Source organism: Mus caroli, chromosome 7 (genome assembly GCF_900094665.2).
Source record: "Mus caroli chromosome 7, CAROLI_EIJ_v1.1, whole genome shotgun sequence".
Lineage (NCBI taxonomy): Eukaryota > Metazoa > Chordata > Mammalia > Rodentia > Muridae > Mus > Mus caroli.
In genome coordinates, this window is record NC_034576.1 from 113378628 (window position 1) to 113385494 (window position 6867).

A 6867-nucleotide genomic window follows, 5' to 3' on the forward strand; every position below is an offset into this window, starting at 1 on the left:
AAAAAGAATTCAAAGCTAGTCTGGAATACATAGAGGTTCAAAGCCAGCCTGGAGCACATCAGATCTTGTCTGGGGAAAGAAAAAATGATATATTCAATGGAACTTTATTCAACCACAAAGAGAAATGTAATTATGAACTTTTCAGGTAAGAGGATGGAGCTGGAAAATATATCAAGTGAGGCGACCCTGGCTCAGAAAAATAATGCATGATTTCTCTCATGCAGATCCTAGGTTCTGAGTTTTATGTATCTGTTTATGTGGTAGTAAGTATATGTAGAGGACAAGAAGTTGGAAGGAGGCCATGAAAGGGGGGAAAGGTTTAAGGAAGAGGTATAATAGAAGAAATGTCTTAAGAAAGTAGATGGGGTGAATGCTAGGAATAAAAAACTTTAAGCAGGGAGATGGGGGAGAGGAGGTTCAACCAAAACTAAGAATATTTGAAAAGCATCCATAAGGAAACCTGTTATTTCATAAATTAATTGAGAGAGGGGAGGGGAAGGGGAAGGAGGGGGAGAGGCAGAAAGAGCCCAAGCATGGTAGTGATGGCCTTTAATCTCAGCCTTTGGGAGGAAGAGGCAGGCAGATCTCTGTGAGTACGAAGCCAGCCTGATCTATATAGTGAGTTTCAGGACAACCAGGGCTATGTAGCCAGACTCTGTCTCAAGACAAACAAAACAAACAAACAAAACACAAAACAAAACCAAAAATAATAAAAAGAATTTGAATGGAGGTACTTTATGGATGCATAAAGCTGCTCCCAGAAGCCACAGTTAAAAATAAAAGGAAACGTCTCGTTGTGATACTTTTTAAAGCGTAAATACAGTTATGTAAGACTTTTAAGTCCTCAGTCACTAGGGCAGTAGTTCTCAACCTGTACTTGTGCGTCACAGTCCCTTTGGGTATCAAACCACCCTTTCACAGAAGTTGCCTATGACCATCAAAAAACACAGATATTACATTATGATTCATACCAGTTGCAAAATTACAGTTATGAAGTAGCAATGACATAATTTTATGGTTAGGGGGTCACCACATGAAGAGTGTATTAAAGGGTCAAACCATTAGCAAGGTTGAGAACGACTGCTCTAGAGATGGGTTTATAATGTTGTATCACACCATAATTCTAGCTCAACCAACTTGTTTGAAAACTTACCAGTTTTTTTTTTTATTTTGCATACTGGAAATGTTTTACACACACACACACACACACACACACACACACACACACACACACACAGAGTTTCCAGAGATAATGCTTTAATGAATATACGTGCATATAATTTTGTAAATCCTTTTGCATTTCTCTAATGAAAGGAAAACATCAAGAATATGTACTGCATATAAAGATTAATAATTACAAATTAAAGTACATCAAACTATGCAGCACTGTTTTTCCAAGTTCTGCACGTCCCTGTAATCAGAGCTCAGTACCCAAGAGAGGAGATTGTAATGGGAATTAGAATTATCTGAGTCTACAAATGATGAAACTAAAGCATGAGATCTATGTTTAGGGTCTTGCCCTTAAAGTTGTACAAGGCATGGAGTAGATGCCAGCACAAGCCCCCTGTCCCAGTACCTTCTCTTTGAAAGTCATTTGTTTCATATCTCCTGAGCTAGGAATTTCAGACTTTGGTTCTGATCCATGTTCAGGTAGTGACTCAGAGCTGTGCTTGCTGTATGGTCAGATACACCATATTTTCAGTAATTTTGTCACTAATTGAAACATAACGTCAAAGGACCATGGGGTGGTTTGAATCAGAATGGCCCTCAGAGGCTCAGAGGTTTGAATACTTGGTCACCAAGTAGTTACACTATCTGAAAGGATTAGGTGTGGCCTTGTTAGAGGAAGTGTGTCACTGTGGATGGGCTTTAAGGTTTCAAAAGCCTATGCCAGGCCAAGTGTCTCTTCCTGCTACCTGCAGATCTGGATGTAGAATTCTCAGCTACTTCTCCAGCACATGTCTGTCTATGTGCTACCATGCTCCCTGCCATGATGATAATGGACTAAATCTCTGAACTGTAAGCCAGCCCCAGTTAAATGTTTTCCTTTATAAGAGCTGCTGTGGTCATGGTGTCTCTTCATAGCAGCAGAACACGGATTAAGATAGTCAACTTTAATAATGAGAATTTCAAATATCTGTAAAGGCTATAAAGAATTCCAGTATATTTGGACCTGGAATGTAGTGCTCTTAATAGGTCTTATTTTTAGGTGACAATATTAGTGGATATAAAAAAGATAATGTGAAAACATGAAAAAAAATGAGAATGTTTGTGATGGCAGGTGAAGCAATTGAAATTTAATAGCTCAATCAGCCTCGTCCTTTCTTCTTTTTCTTTTCTGTGTGTGTATGTGTCATGGGGGAGGTGAGTGTTGAAGACTGAATCCCAGGGCCTTTCATATGCCAGGCAAATATTTTACCATCATCAAATTTAAACTGAAGCCCATTATTTAAATACTTAAATTTTGGCATTAAAATTAAAAATATAGAAGAACTTTAATTTTCCTTATCAAATTAAAAAGAAATTAAGTGATGCTCCATTCAATATAAAAATTATCTATAGTATATTATTATACTGATAATTTTGGAAGAATTTTATCTTAAAATTATTGGGAGATTAATGATTTATTAAAAAATTTGCGGGACAGTTAAATAACTTGGTTGCTGCTACCTGCTGACCTGAGTTCAGTGCCTGTGTGACTCCACAGAGTTGTGGCCTGACCTCCACACATGTGTTAAGGTATAGCCTCCCCACCCCCAATAAAGGTCATAAAATAAAATTAAAAGCTTTTATGATAACCAGTTGACTTTGATTTTATAGTCAGAATGGTGAGTCAAATCTAGAAGGGAAAGAAATTTTGAAATAGTAAGGCAAAGTTTTGTGAATTCTGGTTGCTATTAAACTAAAAATGCCTACTTTTCCTTAGCTATAAACATTCTGTATTTGTTGACAGTTGCATCTCAATATGGCTGATCAGGTAAAGGGTGTGTGGCACCAAGGAACTCCATACAGAAGGCCAACACTGGTGAAACAAGCAATGCTGTCAGAAGACTAATCTGTCTCTCTGCTCTCTTGTTTCCCATGTATCCATTTCCACATTCTGGCTGCTAGGCATCCTCCAGATGGGATAGTACTTGTCAGAACAAAAATAAAGATGCCTCTTTAGCTAATTAACCATATCTTTCTTAAGCTCCACTCTCCTCCTTTTGATTCTCAGGTATCATTTATATTAGAACTTCGTAGTTTGTTTTAGAAAATGTTCTCTATTATCTTCTAGTGAGAACATTTAAAAAGTTTGCCTCAGCCAGGTAGTGGTGGCACATGCCTTTGATCCCAACACTTGGGAGGCAGAGGCAGGTAGATCTCTTAAGTTCAAGATCAGCCTGGTCTACAGAGCAAGATCTAGGACAGCCAGAGCTACATAGATAAACCATCCCCAAAACAAACAAACAAACACCAAAGGAAAAAGAAAAAAGTTTGCCTCTTTTCTACATGTTTTCACTATAATCATAAGCCAGTGATAAATCCAGCCAGATCTGAGGAGCAACTAGTGAGAATGGCCCTAAACTAAGTGTAGATGTCTCTGACACCTTTACAATTAACGTTTAATCCTCCCATCCTGTTAACACCCAAAGGGGAAACGTTGGTGGACAAAACCACCAACTCAAAAATCCAGAAAAAGAAAACCAAAAAGACTGGAACCAGCTCAAGGTTTAAAGCTTCTGAGAACTTGGAGAACTGAGAATTTGGGGAATGACAACATGTAGTTTTGTTTTTGTTTGTTTGTTTGCTTACTTGCTTTTTCCTTCTTCCTTTAAAAAAATAAAAATTACAGGTCACTAGTTTGCTCTGGGAATCCTGCCATCTTGTAAGGTTGGAATTACAGGCCAGTGGCCACACCCACTCAGTACTGACTCAGGTTCTGAGGGTCCAAACTCCAGTCCTCACACTTGCATGGTAAATGCTTTAACTGCTGAGCTGTCTCACCATCTCTAATTTATTTTTAATAATAGGAAAAGTTATAATTTTGACAGTCTCTATTAAATTTACTCAAGAGAAAGGGAATCATACAGACCTATGAATGCAAAATCTGCTTCTGTTCTTCTGAAGAAAACACTATATAGTAGCCATTACAAAAAGGTACTTTCCCCTGGGATATCAGGGTATGTACAATAGCTAATCAGGTGGCTTAGCAGCCAGGCATGGAGGCAAACCCTTTAATTCCAGCACTCAGGAGGCAGAGGCAGGAGGATCTTGATAAATTCCAGGCAGATCTGGTCTATAAATAGAATAATCCAGGGCAGGATGAGATCATAGAGAAACACTTTCTCAAAACAAACAACCAAACCAAGCCAAACCAAACCAAAACCGTGAAATGTCAGAACTCAAGGTAAACATGTTTTCTTGCATTCAAAAGTAAACAGATCTGGTAAAATAGCAGGCTGCGTACACACACACACACACACACACACACACACACACACTGAAATGTTAGCACAAATCTATAATTCCAACACTCAGGAAACGCAGAAGAGTTGCTGTGAGTTTGAGACAGTCAGACAGACAGACAGACCAAAAGAAACCAACAAAGCAGTAGAGATAATAATAAAGGATCATCTAGAAAAACAGTTATTCCTTGCCATTAGGACTATCAATAGAAAAAGGCTGCTCATGAAAATTAGCATTAGGGTCTTTTTGTTTGTTTGTTTTGTTTTGTTTTGTTTTATCTTTGTGATCTGCCCAGCATACTATCTGGCTCCCATGGTTAATAAACACTTGCTAAATTGCCTCTGTGATATAAGTACCCTGAATCTTTCTCAAATAAGGTCCATTCAAGCATGGGTGAAACACAAATGTTCACCATGTTTTAGTCTATGTTCTAAATATTTCATATATGCATAGATAGTATTTCTTTAAATATATCAGGAGAGTGAGACACACAAAAATACATAAATAGTACGGGGATTTGAGACTAGGAAGCATAGCTACAAGAGGTATAAACTATACTAACAGGAGTACTATCTCAGGTAAATTAGGAAAAAAACCCCAACCAACCAGAGGTTACTCACTATATTAAATAAGAGTTGAATACCTATTGGATCCAAGAACCAAGAATGCTTGCACAGAGTGGCATGATTGATTCCCTCATATAATGTGGGTAGTGGATACTAGAGCAGTGGATTTCAGAAGATCATCAATCTCCTGGATGCTATAAGGAGACTGCAGAGAGCCAGAGTGAGAGAAACAATGAGGAGGGAAATGGAGAAGAGGTGGAAGGAGGAAACAGACAGAGGAAAACAGAGTTAGGGACAAAACCTGGCAAGGGAGGGTAGGGTAAGTAACAGATGGAGTCAGAGGGTCAAGCTCAGAAGTTGACTTGTTTGTGGTGGTAATAAACTTGGAATTTTAATATTTCTCCCTAATTCTAAAATCTGACAAGTAGTAATGATCATGGTTTGAAAAAACTGTCTGCTCTGGGGTGTGAAATGTGCTCCCCTGGGCCAATTCATATGCTGAACTCTTAACTCCCCAGGTGATAGTTTAAGAAGTAAGGCCTTTGGGAGGTGATTAGATCAAGAGGGGAGATGATCCCGTATTAATACAGTAAATGCCCTGAGATAAAGGAGGACAAAGAGAGGAGGAAAACCACCGATGAGTCATAAGCAGGACCCTTACCCAACACTGGATCTACTAGGACCTTGGTTTTTGACTTTCCATCCTCCAGACAAAAAAACTGCCCAGTGAATGGAAATGTTATAGCCACCTGAGTGGAGTAATATACTTTTGAATAAATCTTCTCTAAAAAAATATTAGAAGTGGAGGCTAGAGAGATGGCTCAGTGGTTAAGAGCACTGGCTGTTCTACTGGAGGACCTGGGTTCAAATCCCAGTACTCAGATGGCAGCTCACAACTGTAAATCCAAGATCTGACACCCCCATATAGACCTACATGCAGGCAAAACACCAATGCACATAAAATACAATAAATTTTAAGATATTAGAAGTGATATATGAAATTTAGTTTAACTTAATTAAGTTTTTGTTAGCCTGAGTCTCTATAATGGAGGCAATCAAGGAAAAATGGCCTTGGTTAGGTGAGAGACTTTTTTTTTCTTTTCTTTTTCATTAACTGAAGAGACTTGCCAACTCTCTTGTTCAACCACTACAGAGAGATTCAAAGAAAGTCTTCTCTTTTTATTTATTATGTATTTATCTTTATTTTATGTACATTGATGATTTGCTTGCATATATGTCTCTGTGTGGGTATTGGATCTCTTAGAACTGGAGTTTCAGACAGTTGTGAACTGCTATGTGGTTTCTGGGAATTAAACCTGGGTCCTCTGAGGGAGTAGCCAGTGGTCTTAACTGCTGACCCATTTTCTTTCTTCTCTTCTTCTTCTTCTTCTTCTTCTTCTTCTTCTTCTTCTTCCTTCTTCCTTCTTCCTTCTTCCTTCTTCCTTCTTCCTTCTTCCTTCTTCCTTCTCCTTCTCTTCCTTCTTCCTTCTTCTTCCTTCTCCTTTGTTCCATCTCCTTCCTTCCTCCTTCCTCCTTCCTCCATCCTCCCTCCTCCCTCCTTCTCCTTCTTCTTCTGACCCATAAGCTTCTTGTATATTAGTGATTCCCCAAGACTCATACACTGGAACTTCAGAGAACAAAGGGTAGGAACTGCTAGTGTGGGATGGTCAGGAGGGCTATTGAGCAGATCTAGTGACCCTAAACATTGTCATGTGCTAAAACAGGAAGTTACAAGTCACATTTTCAAGATTTAAAATTTCTTGTTTGTACTTTCCCTGGAGATTTTTTTTAAAGTTTTTAGAGATAAGGTTTCTATCTCAGGTCTGGCTGTCCTTGTACTTACAATGTAGAG